At 40.3% G+C, this 22,351-nt stretch overlaps 1 protein-coding gene across 3 annotated transcripts in view; it reads left to right on the plus strand.

Moving 5' to 3' along the window:
• The first annotated feature begins 681 nt into the window (after positions 1-681).
• The window catches only part of Elovl7 (ELOVL fatty acid elongase 7), a 77,354-nt gene continuing 55,684 nt past the window's right edge, over positions 682-22,351 (plus strand). Inside the window, exon 1 of one of the 3 annotated variants that reach the window (XM_042690888.1) lies at positions 682-792. The gene's annotated coding sequence lies outside the window, so the exon portion shown is untranslated. Of the gene's footprint in view, positions 793-1,012; positions 1,139-1,323; positions 1,342-22,351 lie in introns of those variants that run through there. The other 2 variants (XM_042690889.1, XM_042690890.1) reach the window with 2 other exon arrangements.

A 22,351-nucleotide genomic window follows, 5' to 3' on the forward strand; every position in this document is an offset into this window, starting at 1 on the left:
AGTCCTTTTACAAAGAAATTTAAATCCAACATGTCACTTTCTGAGTCTAATGCCTCTTGGTCAATTTCACCCACGACTTCAACCCTTCCCACCGTTTCCAGAAGCCTGAAGAAGGAAATTGATCGAGTCAAAGTGGAGCTTGTCTTTTCAGTGTCTTCCTTGATCTGGTCTCCATTTTCCATATAAACCATCCCTCCAGAATATCCTGTCGGGGAGAGGGTTCCCGTTTCTTGTCTCCACCTCTAGGCCCCCTGTACTCTCCACAGTGTCCCCTACCCCTATCCCAGCCACGAGATCCTCAGATTTTCCTACAACTCATTGCCAACTGAGTCATGCACGACAATTTCCACAGTTTTTGTGTTTAGGGTGGGATTTTTGGGGGGGAGGGAGAGGTGGGGTAAGTCTGGGGGTGACCTTAGGTTGATGGCATTTTGGGGGCCCTAGGACCAGCACCAGTGTCCCCAGTGTAGCCAGGGGCCCACAGTCAAGGCCTGGCTGGGAGCATCTGGGCGCTTGGGGCGCGTGGGGCTCGAGGACAGAGCGCAGCGGCGGAGATGGGGCTCCTCCCTCCCCGGGGCTCGGCGGGCACCTGGCGGTCGAGGCGGGCGAGGGGCGGTGCCGCGCGCGTCACGCGGCGGGGTGGGAGCGTGTGCAGGTGACACCCCGCGGCCTCCTCCACCGTTCAGCAGCTTGGTCGGCGGCCCGGGCAGCAGGGGCCGCTGTGAGGAGCTCCGCGCTCGCGCCGCCGCCGCCCGCGTTCCCGCGCGCCCTCTCCGATCGGCTCCGTGCCTGGTGAGTGGGGGTGTAGGATGAGAGGAGGGACGGGGTGGAGGGGGGAGACCCTCCGGGACCAGCGAGGTGGGGCTAAACTTTGCTGGGGCTGAGGTGGAAAGAGCTAGAGAAAGGGAGAGAGAGCCGAGGTGGAAGGCGTCTGGGAGCAGCAGCGGCTGGAGGAACTTGGGCGCGGCGCGCCAGGAGTGGGAGCCGGATGCGGGGCACTCGGGGTGCCCGGCCAGGCCCTCCCTGTTCATGGGGAGGCTCCTGGGAAGTGCTTTCCCTCATCGCGCGGCGCTTGCAGGGGACGGAAACTCCTCTTCCAGGGAGAGCAGGGGCCGCCGCGCGCACCTGCGCCTTCCCGGTGAGCCCCGCGCCCGCGCCGCGCGCCCCCCGCGCAGCATCCCGAGGGGAGGGTCGAGGCCCGCGCGCGCGCGCGCGCCCGCCCGCCCGCCCGCGCAGGAGCCGGGACGCCGGGTCCCGGGCGGAGTGGCCGAGGTGCCTGCTTCGCGGGGAGGGGGGGGGGCGGATCGGAGAGAGAAGACCTGCTCGACCTTGGCCGTCGAGGTCAATTTCCTGACTTGGGATCTGGCCTCTCCAAGCCCTTCCCCTCGCACTCCCCGAGACCCCCTTTCTCCCTACTTCCTTCCTCCGACACGGCCACAATGAACTCGGGGCGCTGCTCTTGGCACGGGGCGCTGTCTTTTTTGGCGACCGGGGCAGTGTCCTGTCCTGGTGGCTGCCGCTGGGCCGGGCAGGAGAGGGATGAGGACAGGGCCGTGGAACAGGTCGTTCCAGAGATGGGACAGGATAGCCGGTGATGTTATCGTCCTCCGTGTCGCTCGTTGGGAAATGGGCCTCTCCCTCCCGAGTCAGTCAGCGCTGATTCAAACTTACCGGATGCAGCCCGGCGCTCTCTGGAGCTCCCTGGGGAGCTCGGGACAGAAGAATCGGGACTCTGTCCCAGCCCAGATCCGGGGCAGTTGGGCAAACAGGTCCAACTCCGAGGGAAGAATCCTTTAGAGAGACCCGAGTTAGTTCCCACTGGTTCTTCCCCTCCTAGGAAAGCGTTTGCTCTTCACCCTGTGTGCTCTCAACTTACTCTTTGTTGACTCTTTACACTTATCGTTGAAATGCTACAAACGTCATCAATATTTGTGAGTGCCTCTGCCTTCGAACCAGCCTTTTGCCCAGTCGTTCCCTTAATCTGTAGCTTCTATTCAATAGAAATTCTCCCTAAAATCCCTAAAGGATTAAATAACCCCAAGTGCCAGGCACTGGTCTAAGTACCTGTGTTAAGGCTGTTAAACTTCAACGACTCTTTGAGGTAGAAGGTATTATTCTCATTGTACCAATAAGGGCATGGAGGCACAGAAAGGTCAGCTCTATGATAGCAGTAAGGATTCCAGCTCTGGGGCTCAGGATGTTAACGATTGTGTAGTCTGACCCACCCACACTTCATTTCTTGGTCCTTATTTTCCTGAAATGCTATATCAAGCATTTTGGACCAGGCTTTCATTTCGTCTCTGGCCACTCTTTTCCTTCTTGTGTGTCTTTGTATTCGTTTTATACACAAACAGCCCCTTCCCCTCAACGTTTCCATTATGGTACAGTACTTGGACTAGCCAACGATTCTGTGGAGGGTTGTTCTGTCAGGGGCTTCACCGTCATTCTACTCACCAGAACTCAATCATCTGTCTCATGTTACCCTCTCCTAATTGTGAAATATCTTCCTACTCATGTTTATGGGTTGTCCTGTATCCTGGTCCCTCCTGCTGTCTTCACCAGATCACCATCTCCCCAACCACTGTTCCATCGTTTGTCCTGTACCCATTCTTACTATTATCTTTAGAAGTATTGCTTTCCATGAAAACATGACAAACAACCTAGGACATCATATCTTCAGATTTTTTAATATATATTTTTATTGTACAGATACTGTACAGAGGGGTTACAGTTACATGAGTAAGGTACTTCAGATCTTATACCTAGTAGTTGCTTGATGAATGTTTGTGGAATCAGATGTCATCTTCTAAGGTAATGTGGATGGAGTAGGTCTGGTGATGGCAAAACTTAAGCCAGATGGTACAAAGTATGAAGGAGATTGTATTGATAGAAATGGGGGAACTGCAGGAAATATTGCTGAAGGGTAGGAAAACCTGTTCCCACTGCATTGCCCCTGGGTGACCAGTAACTGTGACTAAACATAGTGTTTAGAGGTGTGAAGTAAATTAGCAGGGAATGTGAATCTTAACAAAGCACACTATGAAACCACAGTCTTCAAAACATTTTTTTGAAAAGATAGCACATACGGAAAAGTGCACAAAACCTAAATGAATAGGTTAAGCAGTGGATATATTTAGCAGTGGAATTTCTATTACAGCAGGACAGATGGATGAGGCAGTAGTCGGTACATGGAGGAGTCTTTTTACAAAGCATGTAATCGATGTGGGCCTGAACTAAGCTAGAGAGGCATTATCAAGAAAGAATTGCCTGTGTTTTGGAAGGTTTGAAGTGAGAAGAAGAGAAGACAGAACTGGCACCAAAATGGTGAAAATGGAGGCAGAAGAGTAGAGTTCTGATTCATTGAGCATTCTTTCCTTTTGCCTTTGTCTTTCTTTTTTTTTCTGTGAATATCTTCCCACAGCATATTCTATATACAATTGTAATTTTCTGTGTTTCCCATATAACACAAAGAAAATACTTTATCTTATTTTTTCTGCTTGTCTTGTTTGTTTATCTGTCTTGAGGGGGGTCAGGAGGTGCACAGAAATGGAAAGACAAAGTGTGAATAAATGCATCAGTGGTACACAGTAAACACTGTTGAAAATGAACTATCTTATATTTAATACTTGCTGTTTGTATAATATTCTAGTAATTATAATATACTGTAGTGACTTTCCTGTGTATGTGAGCATGTATGTACTCATGTGTCTGTGTGTGTATATGGTTCTATCTCATATGTGATAGGCAAATGCTCTGTCATGAGCAGCCCTATTTCAGTAGTACTCTACTGATAGGTAGGTTAGCAACAGATTATAGACAATATAAATTATAGTAATCATTTTCCTTGCAGATATATCATTTTGCAAATTGGGAACCTTCTCTAATGCTAGTGTTCTAGAAGTGAAATTGTTTTGTCAACAGAGATGGTCATTTTTACAGTTCTTAGTATACATTGTCAGATTTCTGATAGTAAATTGTTTTTAAGATAAATGCATTATGGCTACCCTTGTTTTTAAATCTAGACATTAACAATTCAATTCAATATAAGCAGTATTTTTGGTCAGTAACAAAGAACACAATATGCTGGTTTAAAATAACAAAAAATGTATTGTCTCACAGTTCTGGAGTCTACAAGTCTCAATCAGAGTGTGAGCATTATTAATTCCTTCAAAGAGCTTTGAGGGAAACTGTTCTAGTTCCTGAAGGCAGCATCAATCCTTGGCATGCCTTTGGCAGGTGGAGCCCGCCCATTCACTTCCTCTGTCTTCACATGATACTCTCTGTGTATCTGTGTCTTCATATAGCCATCTTCTTATAAGGCCACCAATTATATTGGGTTGAGCACTCACCCTACTCCAGTGTGATTTCTTAATCAACTATGTCTACCAAGACCCAATTTCTTAATGTCACTTTCTGAGGTAGAGTGATTAGGAGTTGAACATATCCATTTGGAGGACTCAACTCAATTTGCAATTGAGATTTGTAGTAGAGTAGAATATGCATAACAGAATGTCTCTATCCTTAAATAATTTCTGGTTAAGTTTCAGAAGTCCGACTTATCCTGATTTGATTGTTTATTCCCCATGATGCACCTCTTGTGCAAACATCAGCTTTGGGATTGGGAAAAGTGGTATTTATAAAAGGATTTTAGAGCTTTTGTAGATATAGTAACATGTCAAAATGAGAAAGAACTTGGAATTTCAGTAACACATGTGACTCATGCCACAAGCAGTTTTGAGATGTCTATATATTACAGGTGTTTCTGTGACATATCCAGTTGTAAACATTCACAAATCACATAAAAGTTGAAAGCTAATGTGAATTTGGCAATTCATAAGTGGTCTAAAAATGAAAATTCCAGTTGTTCTTAATAATTGATTTAGATATATTAAAAGCGTGTATTATTAGCTTTTTTTGTAAAGAATAGAAGTGGGCATTCAATCTCACGTGTTTATCCAAATAAAATTGATTTTCATGTAATTTACAAGTTTTCCAGATTAAAGACCTTAATTAGTTTGGAGAAACAACCACTGGGGCCGTGAACACCACTACCCCTCTTTCTTATCGTTCTAATGTATAGAGCCAAATATAGATAAAATCAAGGCATTTCAGAAGTTGCTTACTCAACAAACAATTGTCAGCTTTGTGTCAGGCAAAGTGGCTACAAAAGGCCAGGTCAGAGCTGTGTATGTTAAGAAGAGGACAGTGTAACAACACAGACCAGTGTCAGGGAGACACAGCAGAGACAGACAGTCAAGGTAGCTCTCCTCAGGTAAAAGAAGAGTAGAGAATTGCTCAGCTGAGGAATGAGGCAAGGGATGGAAAATCAAATCCAGGTAGAAAGGATGTGTGTGAGATCAGAGAATGGGAAATTCTTTAATATATCCACAGAAGTCAGTGTGAGATGAGGTTGCCTAGGCTTCAGTGGGCCAGATTTCCTGAGAGCCTTATTTGATCTGCTAAAGAGTTTGGATTTTACTCCAAAGTTAATAGAGGAGCCATTGGAACCCTGTCAGGAGGACCTGTGACGATTCATCTTTTAAAGGATCCTCTGGTGTTAGCCACTTCACCATTATATACAGGCCCTATCTCATTCCCTATCTGATCTGGAGACCATAGCTACTTTCATTGTTTACACTAGCTACATTGTGTATGCTCAGTTTGCATATGAATTTTGGAATAGAAATTAAACCGCTTAAGTGTCCTTTAGGCCTCTGTACTTACAGGATATTCATGCATTTCAGTGTGAAACCTCTTATTAATTACAGGGTGGAAACTTGGGGGATTTTTTTCAGGTATCAGAAATAGTGGCAGGAGGCACTTCATGTGCATTTTCTCATTCATTGTCTCAAGTCAACAAGATCTACATGAAGATTGCATTCCTCATTGTAGCCATGACTACAGGATGGGGAAGAAAGTGGTCAGGCTACACTAGAAAAAGCATGAAGTCAGGATTTAAATCCAGGTCTACTTAACAAGGTTCAGACTCTTCCCACTCTGCATCCTAGATTGATCTAAGAGAGTGTGTGAGGATTGTGAAGGTAAAGAAGAAGAAAAGGAGGGTGAGTTCTTTTTAATTAATTAACAAAATATTTTAATAATAAAAGAATTAATTAATAAAAAATATTTTCCACTTAGGGTCTCTTACATGGTAAGTAAGCACTCTATACCTTTTGTGCCACCCTACTCCTAGCTCTTTTGTTTTTATTTTATTTTATTTTTTTGGGGTCCGGTCGTGGGGCCTGAACTCTGGGCCTGGGTGCTGTCCCTCAGCTCTTCAGCTCAAGGCTAGTGCTCTACCACTTGAGCCACAGCGCCACTTCCGGCTTTTTTCTTTTTGCTTATGTGGTGCTGAGGAATCGAACCCAGGGCCTCATGCATGCAAGGCAAGCGCTCTATCACTGAGCCACCTTCCCAGCCCTTTTGTTTTTATTTTTGTTTGTGAAATAGGATCTCCATAGCTTTGCCTTAGCTGACCTGGAACTTGTGACCCCCTTGCCTTTATCTCCCCAGTAGTTGTAATCATAGGTATACATCATCACGCTCAGCAAGAGTAACTTGTCTTAAGCTAGACACTGGTGGCTCAGGCCATAACTCTAGGCTTGTGATCCAAAGGATTATAGTTCAACGCTAACCTGAGCAAAAAGTCTCTAAGACTCCTTCTCCAAGATAACCAGAAAAAAGTTGGGCTGGAAGTATGACTCAAGTGGTAGAGCACCAGCCAAGCAAGCAAGCTAAGTGATAGGAGGTACTGAGTTCAAACCCTAGTACCAGAAAAAACAAACAAACACAATTTATCCAAATCTACCTGGAGACTTTTTTGACCCTCATTCTGCCTAGGTTTTGGTGGTGGTGGAGCTGCTGGCCTTTTCTTTTCCTTTCTTTTCCTTTCCCTCTCCCCTTTCCCTTCCTTCCTCTCTCCCTCCCTCCCTTTCTCCCTTCCTTCCTTCCTTTCCTGCTTGCTTTCTTTGTGCCTTTTTTAGGTAGACAGTGCTGTTCTGGATTCTGTGAGCTGAAAATATTTATCTAGAAACAAACCAACAAATTAACAGTGTCAATTGCACATTTGAATGCCCCCACTGTTTATCACTCATTCTACTGGCACAGTTGGTGAATGTCATGCTCCATCCTCGTCTCTGTAGATCCCATAGGTGTGCCTTTAGTCTGAAGAAAGAAAAAAAGCCAGCGGAGTCATTTTTAGGAATTCAGAATCCAAGTACTGGTGATCCTGTAGTTAAGGTTGAGATCCTGAGCAAATGTGGAATATAAATCATTGTGAGAACCACTCTATATTGTTTGAAAGAAGAGACAATGTGAATAGTGAATATTTTATATTAAATGTAATAGTTCTCAAATGAAAACATTTTAAATGAAAATTATATTTAGATAGAACATATACAATAGCCATTTCTATTTTTTGTTTGTTTGTTGTTGCTTTTGCCAGTACTGAAGTTTGAACTTAATTTTTTTTTTTCCTGGTTAAATGGAAATGGAGTCTCAGGGACTTTTTTTTTTTTTTTTAACCTGGGCTGTCTTTCAAACTTGATCCTCCAGGTCTCAGCCTCCTGAATAGTTAGGGTTATGGGCATGAACCACCAGCACCTAGCTTATTTGTTGTTTTTGGAAACTCTATGTAGCTCAGACTGCTCAAACTCATGATCCTCTTGCACCCACCTCCCAAGAGCTGGGATTATAGGCATGTTCCACCATGTCTGGTGTGCAGTTGCCTTTTCTGTAGGTAAAAAAAATTGGATTTGACACTTTGCATGTGTTTATCTCTAATGATAATATAATGCTGTTGGCATCTCTAACCATTTGATCTGAAGGAACTATACTCTTCATTTCCTCTTAAAGTAGACTAGGAAGTGCCGGGCATGATAAATACTGGCTTCTGGTGACTTGATTCTGTTCCAGCTGGTGGGTTATTGGTAGAGCAACAGTCTTTTGTATTTACTGCAAACCTGTTTACACCAGTTACACTTGTTATTGCAATAGATAATTTAGACAAGTGTGCAAATGTAAAAGTATGCAATGTAAGTGTAAAAGGAAGAAAAACATTATTTTGAAGAAAGACTAGTGGAATTCTTTGAAATTTTTTATCAAAATGAATTGCTAAAGATAATGTCAGGAGAAATGTAAGAAATAAGAAAGAAAATTGTAGAAACCTCAAAGATAAAATTGTGTGCTTACCTTGTGTTTGTTTTTGCTGTTTTTGTTTTGTGCTTTAGGTATACTTAGAAAGTTAACACTAGAAATTATAGGAAATAAAGTCTGGGTATAGCTCTCTTCCTCGAGGAAAGCCTTGAAATTCCTTTGTTATGTTGAAGTATTAATACATATTTGTATATTAAAGATAAAATAGTATATATGTAAATGTTCACTATCAACTTTTTATTTTGTGCTTACTCCCAGACTTGAACTCAGAGTCCCATGCTCTCTAGTCTTTGGTGTTCACAGCTGGTGTTCTGCCACAAGAGCCATGTCTCTAGTCTAGCTGGTTAGAAGGGGATCAATTCTTGCAGATGTTTTTTCCTAGGCTGACTTCAAATTGCAATTGGTCTTTCACCTTGTGAAAGGTGAGGAGGTCTTTCACCTCCTCAGTAGCTAGGATTATTTATAGCTATGAGCTACTGATACCCAGCTACAACTTTTATTCTTTTGATTAATCAAAAGAAAATGATTAATCAGCTTGATTTAGTCAAAATGCTGCGATTTGGCTGTAATTTCTGTTTGTTTGTTTGCTGTGGTAGCAAGTAGTTGGAATCTTTGCTTCTGAAGTAGCTACATAAATAATTACCTGTATTATCAAGGTCATTAAAACTTTTCCATTGGGATGTAATTCCCCAGAGCACATACAGATTTTTTTCTTTGCTTAGCATACCATCCTAAAGTATATAATCAACTTGTACTTTTTATTTTAAATTGGACTTTTGGCATCCATATAATATTTTACATTTTTAAATTAATATGAGCCAATCTGTAGAACTTGAGCTGATTCCTACTTGTCTTAAAGAGCGTACATAAAAGTTGAAAGTAAAAGTATATATTGCAGCATTAATGAGTGTATTAAAATTCTCTCTTCTTTACTTGTCTTCTCTCCTTACCCCTTTATATATTTATTTTTTGACAAGTACTCACTATGCAGCCTGGGCTGACTTTGAACTCTCTATCTTCCTGCCTCAGCCTTAAAGGTGCTAGGATTGCAGATGTGTATTACCATGCCCAGTTTGATGAATTTCTTACTGCTATAAATTGAAAAGTTGAATTGGGAAAAATATTACTTACTTACTTTCAGATACTAATTATGGAAACATAGTCATTTTTACCTAAAACATCAATGAGAAAATGAAAAAGGATGGGACTTTTAAAATGAAGAAGTGCATATTATTATAATAGTACTTATTAAGTATTGGCTATATTTTAGCCATTTTGATAAATTCTACATAGGCTCTATCTTATCTAATCTTAATAAAAACCTACTGAGGAAATGATAATGTTCCTATTTTGTAAACAAGGAAACCTCAGGCCCAGCCCCCATCTGTCTCAGAGTTAGCCCACCTAGGAGACTAAGAAGTAGGACCTTTGCTGGGACATGAGTAAACAGATCATTTTTTTTTTTTAATTTAATTTAATTTTATTTGTGAACATACTGTACAGAGGAGTTACAGTTACATGGGCAGGATAATGTGTACATTTCTTACCAAGCATTGCAGCCTCCTCCTTTGTTTACCCTTCACATCCCTTCCCAGCCTCCCCCCTCCCCCCCTAATCCCAATCCTTCTCCTTCCTCCCCCCCCCCCCCCCCACCAACGTTGTAAAGTTCGTTTTGGACATGACAACTTGTACTTCTCATTGTTGCAACAGGTCCACCAACAGATCATTTTAAAAGGAAATGCCAGTGTGTTTTGAGTTATAAAGGATCTGAGATGTCCTGTAGACCAAGTTGTTTTTTTGTTTTTCTTTTTCAGTTGTGGGCCTGGGTGCTGTCCTTGAGCTCTTCATCTCAAGGCTAGCACTCTAGCACTTGAGCCACAGTACCACTTCTGGTTTCTGGTGGTTAATTGGAGATAAGAGTCTCATGGACTTTCCTGCCTGGGCTGGCTTTGAACTGCGATCATCAGATCTCAGCCAGGATTACAGGCAAGAGCCGCCGGTATCTGGCACCAACTTTTTTGTAGGTGAGAACACTGAGGCCCAGCAAAGCCAAGGCTGAGTCACTTGGTCAAGGCTTACAAGCCTAGGACCAGAATCAAGCTGCTGACCAGAGCCTGAGGGCTTTTCTAACTTATAACCATTTTTTTTCTTTCTGATAGCCTAACTCTGAATATGACTTTATATGAAGTTTTGAAGTTGCTAACTTGCCCTGTCCTTGTCTACAGGTAACAGCATTCATTATCCCTACAGGCTTGATTGTAAAATATGGACAAGATTTATTATTATTATTATTATTATTCTCTCAGGTTAGAGATGAGAAAACTAAAGCTAAGGAAGTAGAGTGATGTACTTAGTCCTGATGCTCACAAAAAAAATGTTAAAGAAGAAAAATACACTATTTCAGCACAGAGAACTAAACTAGGGCTGGGAATGCGGTTTAGTAGTAGAGTGCTTGCCTTGTATGCATGAAGCCCTGGATTTGATCCCCTAATTAGTACCACATACACACACAAAAGCCAGAAGTGGCACTGTGGCTCAAGTGATAATGTGCTAGCCTTGAGCAAAAGAAGCTCAGGGACAGAGTTCAAGTCTCAGGCCTGGAAAAAAAAAAAGAATTAAACTATCCAGCCTAAGCTATGGACATTCTTTTAATCTAGCCATCCTTTTCTTATTTCCTGACCTTATTGCTCAAGCTCATCTTTTGTAAGTGGCTGCCTCAGTCTCTGCCTCATTCTCTTATTTGTGAGTTTGGGTAGAGGTGAAATCTTAAGTAGTGAGCAGTAGAACTTGGTCTGGAATATTTGGACTGTAAATCCTGTTACTTACATGGACTAAAAGTCTATTTTCTCACTTTTAGAAAATAAACATGGAAGGTGTGTGTTTCATATGCTTATAAAACAGGAAGATTATGTAGTTTGCATATGATTATATATAATTTATATTCCACTTGAAGTACTTACAATGAGTATATTAAGATCCTAGAATAGATAAGTGGAACACTAAATTGTAACTGCAGATGGGAGCTCATATTGGAAAAGCAACCACAACTCTAATGGTTTGCTTTCCATTTGCTTGCTTTAAAGCATAAATTGGTGAGGCAGGTTCCCCACTCTCCCACCTCCTTTCCCCCTGCCCCGAAGTAAATTATAAAAGAAATTCATAATGTAGGTCCTATAAAGAAAAGCTTGAAATTTTTTGTGGATAATATTTTAAATGACAGTTTTGTAGAGAAAATGCAAAGATGTTCTTCAAGTTAGTATTGGTTCTTGGGAACTCACTTACAGATGTTAATGGACATAAACCACTTGAAAGAATGTCTCAAAAGGCTACAAGTTTGATTAATAAGGTCTAGGTTCTCCAAATCATGTGTATTAATAACTCTAGCATGAAGGAGAACTCCTTCACCTTGAGGTTGGTTATAGATGGACTTAAGGGTGCATAGAATCTAAAACATCAATAATGTGTACATGACATTTCAGAGATGTCCCATAAGATCATAATTCTCAAGGATTAAAAGATAACCATTTAAGGAAAGGAATGAAACAATATGTAAAATGCTTAATAAAACTTAACTGAGGGCTGGGAATGTGGGTTAGTGGTAGAGTGCTTGCCTAGCATGCATGAAGCTCTGGGATGGATTCCTCAGTACCACATAAACAGAAAAAGCTGAAAGTGACATTGTGGCTCAAGTGGTAGAGTGCTAGTCTTGAGCAAAAGAAGCTCAGGGACAGCGCCCAGGCCCTGAGTTCAAGCCCCAGGACCTCCCCCCCCTCCTCACCCCAAATAAAAATCTAACTGAAGAATATGTGAAAGGATTATCTTTAATGTTAATGCTGAAATTAGGCAGAGAACCCTGACATGAAGCAACCGTGTAGACTTTACTCAGGTTAAGGACATAACTAGTATGGACAGATAAATATTAGAGAAGAGATACAATTTTCTGCATTTTACTTCCTTAGTCTTCTAGGGAGGAAGATTTCCACTTTTTCAGTTAACATCCACTGCCTTTGTGCAAGTCACTGAAAGTATAATAATCAGCTGTCTTCCCCTCTCATTTCTTTATCTCATGTTTATATACAGATTAGCAACAATCACAAATTCCATCCTGAGTCCATCTTCTGCAATAAGCTTTTAATCCTACCGTCTTCCTATAATTAATTCTCTACCAGCCAGTCAAAGTAATTTTAAAAAAATATAAGTCAGGTCATGTGATTACTGTTTAAAAACTTGTGATTAGAGTTTCAGTTTTTCAGGGAAAGAGTTCTAGAGATGGATGGTATGGTGGTTGAACAATAATATGAGAATATTTACTTCCATTAAAGTGTGCCCTTAAAAACATTGAAGATGGTGAATTTTAAGTTCTGTGATTTTTATGATAATTTTAACAATAGAAAAATATTACCATACTACAAATTAGTAAATAAACAGCCTCTGATATTTCCTCTTTCACCTAGAATAAAACTCAAGTTCTTTAATTGGGTTTGAAGATCTGTGCATGCCCAGCTCTTTGACCCATCTACTGTCCCTGTCCTTATGTTCTGCTTTCTGTTCCTCTGATATGATGAGTTCATTCTTGCCTTGGGGTCTTTTTCTTTACTGTTTTCTTCTTCAAGACAACCCCCACATTCCTTTCAATAATCTCGCTCTTTCTCATGACCAGATACTGCTTAGGTCCTCTGCCTCCAGCCACCCCATTACAACATTCTGTCTTGTTTCATTTTCTTCATACCTTTTGTTACTATGCCTTGTGGGAACAAGGATCTTGCTGTCCTCTTCCAGTCAAGAAAGGTGCTTGGTACATTGTGGGCCTCAGCTATTTGTTGACTTAGAGAAAGGAGACAAGATTCCTTCCCTGACAGATCTCATACTTTCTCATATTCTGCCCTCAGGAGCCTTGAGTTGTACTTTCAAGCAAGGATTAAGACCCTGTCAACTCAGTCTCACAGAGAGAACAGGCAGTAGTTCTGTTCATAATAAAATGATATGGGGAAGAGAAAGGGGGAGTGAATGAGATGAGGGACAAGGAATCAAAATCACATTAACTGTTTCCTTCTGTCAAGGATGGAGACTTTCCCTTCCTTTTGACTTACTACCCATCTACAAGAAACACAAGAGAAAACAAAAAATAAAACTATATATCAGCAGCCAGTCATAAACCGTTCTCAAGCCAAGCTTAAAATGAAAATAGTGTAAGATATCGTGTATCACATTCCCGGAAATGCCTGACTCTTTGGGACCATTGGCTCTTAGAGGGCCCATTAGGAGCACTCAGTTGTATGAGTCAATAAGTCGTGTTGCCAAAATGAGACCAAAAATCTCACTAGCTTTTCCATCATTCCAGATTCATCTCCAGCACACCTTTCCTTAATGGTAGTCAAAACTTATTCTTTAAAGCTGTACAATAAATAAAAGTAAAAAAAGATAATAAAAATGAGATGATATTAGATATATACTTTCTTAAATTAAGAAATCAGAGTAATCCATTTATTCTTATGGTTTCAATACTACACATAATGTTATGCTCTTAAAGGAAATATCACACTGGGCTTTGGTGTGGCTCACACCTGTAATCCTAGCTATTCAGGAGGCTGAGATCTAAACTGGTTCAAAGCCAGCCCAGGCAGGAAAGTCCATGAGACTCTTATCTCCAGTTAACCACCAAAAACCCAGAAGTGGCTCTGTGGCTCAAGTGCTTGCCTTGAGCTGAAGAGCTCAGGGACAGTGCATAGGCCCTGAGTTCAAGTCCCACGACTGACAAAAAAAAAAAAAAATCACCTTTTAAAGAAAAAAATGTGAAGTCTTCATAGTCTCTGAATAATTTATCTTATTAAAATTATGATGATGGTATAACAGAGAATGCAAAGGACCACAAGAAACACTTGGCTGAAAAAGTTGTTTATCAGGAATTAGAGTTAGAGTCAAAGGCAAGGGATAAAAGGAATCAAGCTAATACAGTCTGAAGTGAGTAATTCCAACTTAATTAAGAAACCTAGACAGATTGCCCAAAGGTTCTGAAAAAGGAAGGGACCTGGTCAGAGGTGATTTGTACTGAGTGATTCAGATTTCTAGTGTAGTTCAAGGAAACTAGGGACATAAACAGGAGAGTTGAACTCATGGTCCTGCACCAAGCACAGATAGATGGAACACAATCAGAAAGCAAGATGAAGAGGTCTGGATGTGAGGGGAGAATGGAAGGCCAAGGGTTGATAAATTGTACAACCCAAATTCATCACAGGAGAACTGTGTCAGAGGAATGTGGTGATTGAGATTCTGGACAACTATCCTTCCTTCCTTCCTTCCTTCTCTCTTTTTCTCTCCATCTTTCTTTCTTTCTTTTTTTTCCTTTCCTTTCCTTTTCTTCCTTTCTTATTTTTTTGGTGCTTGTCCTGGGCTAGAACTGAGGGCCTGGGCACTGTCCTGGAGCTTTTGTGCTAAAGGCTAACACTTTATCACTTGAGCCACAAAGGCCGCTTCTGGCTTTTCTGTAGTTAATTGAAGATAAGAGTCTCACGACTTTCCTTCCCAGGCTGGCTTTGAATCACAATCCTCAGTCTTCAGACTTCTGAGTAGTTAGATTACAGGAGAGAACCACAGACTGTACATTTCCTTATTTCTCTTTCTTGTGAATCAGTACAGATGAAGTGAATAAACCACATGCTTATTTGTAAAATGGAGATTTCTAATCAAAGTGGCCTCTTCTGGGAAATTCTTTTATGATATAATGTTTAAATATATGAAAATTGTGATATTTCAGCCAATGGATGGCTAAAACTTATAATAGTGGATAAAGCCAGAATAACTAGGATTTCTTCTTTTTTCCTTGCCCTACTACAAACCAGAAGGTAAATGCATGGAATTTGAGTATTCCATATAGCATCATCTTTCTATGTTTATCTAGAAAGACATTCATAGATATTGCTGGCAGTCTTTTAGTTCACTGCTATTTGTGTTGATGCTGAGCTATTATTTGAAAGAGTCATGTTTGGAGGGACCTACTTTGACACATATTAAGCTAAAGCTATTTGTATCTTATTCACACAAACAGTGGAGAGAACTATTAGATGTTTCCATGTTGTAATTTTTGATAAAGTAAAAAGTTATTAGATTCAAAGTGGGTGCTGGTGGCTTACACCTATAATCCTAGCTACTCAGAAGGCTGAGATCTAAGGATCGAGGTTTGAAGCCAACCCAGGTAGGAAAGTCTTTGAGACTCTTACTTCCAATTAACCACCCCAAAACTGAAAGTGGAGTTGTGGCTTAAAGTGGTAGAATGCTAACCTTGAGCAAAAAAAACTCAAGGACAGTGCCCAGGCCCTGAGTTGAAGCCCCATGATTGACCAAAGAAAACAAAAAGTGGTTAGATTCAAAAATATATTTAGAATATTGAGTTGCCAGGATTTGTTGATAGATATGATGGTGGAATGAGAGAACAGGAAACCATGTCTCATCTTTACAGAGACTCGCAGAATTTCCTCATCTTCCTATGCTCACATTTAAATAAAGCTGTTATCTTTTCTTTTCATGGATAAATGAAACAAAGCTCTCCTTTTCCAGTACTTGCTCTTGAGCTTTGCAGCCTCTTACTTTCTTTTCCTCTTTTCTAAACCTCTTGTGACTATCTCTGGGCTCCCGCCTCCACTACTGTTCTGGATGGCTACAGAATCCTTTCAGGTGCTTCATGAGCAGCCTTAATTGTCCTTATGAGAACTCGCTTGCTGACTTCATTAGCACTGTAACCACCTGCCATCCTGCCCTATCTCTGGATGTTCTCACCTGGAAGTATGCCAAGAACATATAATTATCCCCAGTGTCTCCAAAAGCCATGGCCCTTATACTTCCTACCCTCTCTTTAAGCTCATAGTGACTTTCACTTTTCGCTTGGTTGTTTCATCTTTGCTTGTCTCACTTCTCTATCTATCTGGCAAAGCTTTGACTCCAAATGAATCCTACAGATATCTTGTGCAGGATTTGTGGCAGCTGAATAACACCCCCAACTTACTCTGTTGTGTAGCCCTCAGCGATTAAACTCCTCTTTTATGATAAAATGTGAAGTTTTTGTTGACAAACATCTTTTAATTACTGTTGTCCCCATTTAGTCAATTGACTAAATGATTCCATTATTAATTAAGGCTTAGATTGTGCCAGGCACTGAGCCAGGCATTGGACATAGAGTGATGAGCAACCCTTCTTGGTGCTGACAGTCTAGTGGTACATCTGTGTAGTGGAGCCAGCAATCCTAGCTTATGGGAAATGCGAAGGATGCTCCTAGGAAGGGCCCTGGCTCAAACTTGGGTCCTGGAAAAGTATCTGCCCCTTCCTAACACACCTATGTTACGTTCTTCTCCCCCTCCACCCCCTTCTCAAAGGAGGCGGTGTCATAGCCACCTGCTTGAAAAAAGGGGCCATTTTACTGGGTTTATTTCTATGCTCTTGGATGTTCCTTCTTATTTCTCTTATTCCTTCACTACAAAAAAAGTCAAGGTGTCACCACCTGCAGAATGATAAAGCTTGATTATGCATGTCCTTTTAGCACACACAACCAGGCTGCTCACAAGAGGAAGCTGTCTTTACATTTGGCTTCTGCCTCATCATTTCTTTCTCCTCAAAAGTCGCAGGGAGGAGGCCATGGAGCTCTGCCCCACTGGCCCCTCAGATGTGTGTGACTGTCTTGATTGCTGTCTTCTTCCTCACAATGTTTCTAGCTTCTTTGTGATTTTATACATGTCATTCTATGTGTTTTCTTGACTCTTCTTTTTTCACTTTTGTGACATTCTCTCTCCCTCAGCCCACTCCTGAGACTGTGGTGTTCTTCAATAACATGAATGTAGACTATTTTTCTTACTCTTTCAGTACTGTGGTGGTTTTTATGTTTTGTTTAGCTGGTGCTGGGGCTTGAACTCAGGACCTGGGTATTGTCCCTGAGCATCTTTTGCTCAAGGCTAGCACTCTACTACTTGAGCCATAGCTTTACTTCTGGATTTTTTTGGTAGTTTATTGGAAATAAAGTCTTACAGCTTTAGGAAAAGCTGGCTGGCTTTGAACCACAACCCTCAGATCTCAGCCTCCTGATCAGCTAGGATTACAGGCATGAGCCATTGGTGCCTGGGATTGCTCTGATGGTTTTAATCACCATGAAGATAGATGGGAATGATTTTATAATCTGTATTTCTAGCATGAATCATCCTCCCATGTGCCTGTCAAGCATCTCCACACTGGGATACTTTAATTCCTTGCTCCTTAAACTTGATCCAACCTTGCTCATGTCACTATAGCCCTTCTGTACAATATTTTTACAATAAAAATGTATAAAAACAATGTAGTATAATGGAAAAAAAAACTTGATCCTCTTTCTATAGTTTTTATCGTAGCTGGTAGCAGCATCATGCACACAGTCGCTCAGACCAGACCAGAAGAGAAACTTTAGTCATAGTTCTCTCCTTGCCTGATGAAGCACCAGCCCCTCTCTAATGGATCTTTGGCATTTCTTCACTTTGTGTCTTCCATCTTTTCACATACCTTCCCCAACCTATCTGTGCCCTTGCTAAGACTTTTGGTCATTTCTCATTGGGATGATTGCAGTTAAGTCTTTTTCCTTTCACTGCTCATAGGATTGCCATTTCATCTTTACCTTTCCTGAAGCTGATTTGCCCATTGCTGAGGTTTGTTCACTTTACACTACACCAAGTATGGTGTTCTGAGGTAAGCTTCAAGTTGTCAGTGTGCTTGGATTCTGGTGAACTTAGTTGAGCTGTTTTATGTAGTGAGCTTCTGTATAATATTTCACCTTTGAAACATTCACCTTATCTGTGCAACATCTTTTTGCATTGCTTATTTGCACTCCTTCATCCGTGAGTTTGCCTATCCTGGTACCCCAAGTTATGCAATTCCTTCCACTCATTAAGAAATAGTTCAGCTCTCATATCTGCCACAAAGCCTGTTAATATTCATGACTTACTTTATTTGCTCACTGAAATGTATTGGATACCTGTGTTGTTCCAGGAAACTACATTCCTGAAAGGGATGAGCACAAGCTTGAGGAGTAAACACAGCGGAGGGCATTAGAACGGTGTTTCTGACATTGTTTGTGCTGGTGGTAGCTGCTTAGGTGGCTACTTAGTTGGTAGCTGCGTCATTTTTTTTTGTGTTTTATCGGAGATCAATACATGGTCCTACTGAACATGATGACTCTGCAGGTTACATCACAGGCATGAAAATAATGAATATGCAGTTGACTCAGCCTCACAAATTCTACAACTGGAACTGGTCTCTACCTTGCTCAACAAGTATTTCATGCTTTCATGTTACAGCAAAGCCAAATTTCTCTTAGCATTTGTGAGTGCATTTTATTTCTAGATCTAAGTTGTGCCAGACTAATAGTAAAGCATTTGTACATACACATCAGTTGTCAGAATACCTTTGAGAGACACTAGAGGGTCTGATGTAGCAGATGCCTTGGGAGAAGAGGCTCAAGGATACTAAAAGAGAAAGTGAAGTCTTGCTAAAAGAGGAAGAATTCTACTAACCAGATTGGCCATGTTTTTTAGGCAAGAAAGGAATTTAGAGAGGGAAGGAAGGTAGAGCTGTGTGGGACTAAGACAAAAGACAGCAAGAGAATGGCTATGAGAGGAGGAGGCTAGAGTCAGTTGGCACTGAGGTCAGTCATGTGGTAAATACTTGCTGAGAATCAGCTATTTTCTAGAACCTTCCTGAGGCAGCGAGGTTAGAAGCCAAGCTGAGAGCAGTGTTTGTTGGACTTTTTACTGTAGATAGTCTTCAGAGAATTTTGAGGTGTAGCAGAGAATGATAAGCAAGTGACTTCTGGTAGAATTGTGGAAAACTGATGGCTGCCAACTCAGGAAAACTAGTTGAAAGGTCATGGCAGGAATCCAGGTAAGCAGTGATAAGGTTCAAGAAGTGGTAGTCTTGGGCTAAGGGAGGAAGTAGAGTGAGCGGAAGAAAGAAACTTTTAAGAGAAATAACTTTAAGGTGCTATGAACCACATAATCTTGAGGGATTGAGAGTTTAGGGATGGCGGGCGATTTTAGACTTTGATGGGTTAGTGGTCCAATTCTTGGGGAAAGTGAGGAAAGGGAAGGGATTGTGGATGTGAGAAGCTAAATCTGAAGATGTCACATCAGTTAGGTGCCGCCTCTATTCCTATAATTCTATATTCTGATCTCAATCACAGAATTACTTAGAGATTTATGAATCTTTTGAATGTCTATCCACTTTGCCATCCCAGACACACTTGTTACAAAGTCTACTGTGTTCAATAAATGTCATTTTGTTTTTAAAGATGTTGTCATCTCATCAATAACCACTAATTCTTAAATTCCACAAAATACAGTGTGTTCGTTTTTGTACCTTAAAGTTAGTAAAATAAAACAGAACAAATTTATTAACTATGGATCAGAAGTCCATTTGGCATGGCTGCTTTCTCTCCCCTTGTTTCACAAGGCCAAAATGCTTTTATCAATAAGTTCTGGGAAGAACGATTCCAAAGCTCATTCAGATTGTGGGTAGAAAGGGATAAGGTCAAATTAAAAAAAAAAGAAAGGGATGAGGTCTTTGTCTCCTCACTAGATTTCAAGAAAGAGCCACCACACCTGTTCCCAGGGGCCTCTCTACAGTGTTTAATGTGGGTTCTTAACTCTCACAGCCAGGACTGATTCATTGAATCCTCTTGTTTCAGATCTATTTTTCCTCTTCATTCTTCTTATTAGATACTTCTCTTTTTGGAAGGACTTGTGTGATTGCATTAAGCTTACCAGGACAATCCATATATTCTCTATTTTTAGGTTAACCTTAGGTACATTGATGAAGTATGTTTTGCCTTGTAATATACTCATAGAAAAAGTCATGATTATATTGCTGGGGGTATTATTTTATTTACCATAATAATAATAATCTAGTCATGGAGAGATTATGATCGTGGTTCTAGCATTTCTCATTTGTTCATGGAAACATAGTTTCCAGGATCAGAAAGCCCTTCAGCTTTTGCTTTCTTCTAATGATCACTCCATTTCATTCAACTAGTCACATCCATTCAACTAGTCATTTATTCATTCATTGACACTTGAGAACCTGCTTTAAGAGGGTGTGCTGGGTTGGGTAATGAGGAAGAGAGTGAGCTACAAATATAATACATCTGACTTCTGTCAGTTATTTTCAGTATATTGAAGTCTATGTCAAATTTCATTAAATCCCTGTTACCTAATGATGAGTTTGGCTTATGTTGGTCATATTTTCCTCTCTGATAGTTAATATACAGAGCAAATGCTCTGTGAATGTGTGTAATAATTATAATTTCTGGTCAGTTAACTTTTTTCTGTGTAGACATACAATTTAGGAACCCTTACTAGGTACATTATTGTTTAAATTCTTAACTGTATTCAATAAGTCATTAGTTTTGTCAACTGTTTGTTCTCTTCCCAGAGACATTCTTTGCATTTACAAGGAGTATTTGTCCCTTATATGTAATTAATTATATATTATGCTGTAGCATCGTAGATAAATCTATTTCATTTCTTTATTTTTTATGACTGTTCATTTTTAGGGCATAATATCCTGTGCTATGAATACAACAGTTCAACAAGTCTCATATTTATGGACATAGGATGATTTTCATTTCCTTTGTTCTTAAAGGATTGTAAAAAAAATGTGTGTGCACCCTTCACACAAATGTAGTATACATAAAAAACATCTGTATTGTGATAGGTTTTGCTAGATTGGTCCCATAGAGATTACACCAATTTACATTTCCACAAGCAATGTACGGAAACCCTGGTTCTTCAACTCTTGGGCCAACAAAGTATTATCAAATCATGTATAGTTTGCCAATCTGATAAATAAAAATGTTATTTCAATTTAAATCTACACTAATCACTGGGATGAATAACACTGGGCATTTTCTTGTGTGCAGTATATTTTAGAGCTATTTGTTCTTCCTTTTCTATAAATTATGTGTTCATAGATTTTGATCATTATGTTGTTGCTCTTTCTCTTTTCAGTTTGATAGTCTTTGCATAGTAGAGAAAATTCCCTTTAGAGATATGACATATAGTTTTCTTCCACTTGATTTATCATTTGACTTTGTATGCTTAGGTTTTTTATATGAACCAACCTAATATTACGTGGTCATTTAGTTAATTTTTCCTTCTAGGACTTTTTTATATCAGTATTATAAAATAACTGTAAAACCCTGCTTTATTAGCTTTTTATGTTTAAATATGTCTAGATTTGCAAACTTTCAATATTAATTCAAAGGGATGTAATACTCCTCACCCAATTTCCCCTAAATACCAGGTAATTATGTAATTTCATGTTTTTACATTTACATTTTTGATTTGTCTGAAAATTACGTTGTTATAAGATGACTTGTCAGTGCCCATTGACTTTTTTCTACTTGGTTACTCACTGATCCTAATATTCTTTATTGAATAATCTATATTTTCTCCCAACAATTTTAAGTATATGCACATAAATCTTGTGCTAAACTCCTACATCTACTGATAAATTCCTTCTACATATAAGATATCACAGGTAGGCCAGGCATGAGGGCACACACCTGAAATGTCAGCACTCAGGAGGCAGAGGCAAGGGGATTATAAGTTCAGGGCCAGCCTGGGCTCCATGGAAAAAAAACCTGCCTCAAAAACAAAACAAGGCTGGGTGCAATGGCTCAACATCTGTGACTAAGTAGGAGGCTGTAGGTAAGAGAATGATGTTTTGTGATAAAAAACATGAGACCTTACCTGAAAACTAAAGCCAAAAAAAGGGCTAGAAGTATGAGTCAGATGGTAGATCACCTACCTGATAAGCTCAAGTCCCTTAGTTCAAAACTCTAGTACCACCAAAATTTAAAAACCCAGCAGAGTAAACAAAAAGACAGAAACAAAATAAAAACAGAAATAGAACATGTCATGGCATTGTTATTGTATGTGTCTCCCGCGCCCCCAGAGGTGACATGTTCAGATGATCAGTGCTGGACTTGTTTCAAAAAATCTTATCGTGATGTAATTTGCCTATTTTTGTAGAATTGACTTTGTGGTGTTGTGGGTTGTGCTGGGATGCAGGGGAAACATTTTATTCCTTGTCCTCCAGAAGTTCATCTTAGCTATTGATCTGAATCTATTAAGGTAAAGCCTTTAGACTATGGAGTGTTTAAGATTAAATTATGCACTTAATCTTCACAAAT

Source organism: Dipodomys spectabilis, unplaced genomic scaffold (genome assembly GCF_019054845.1).
Source record: "Dipodomys spectabilis isolate Male_0828 unplaced genomic scaffold, ASM1905484v1 ptg000140l, whole genome shotgun sequence".
Lineage (NCBI taxonomy): Eukaryota > Metazoa > Chordata > Mammalia > Rodentia > Heteromyidae > Dipodomys > Dipodomys spectabilis.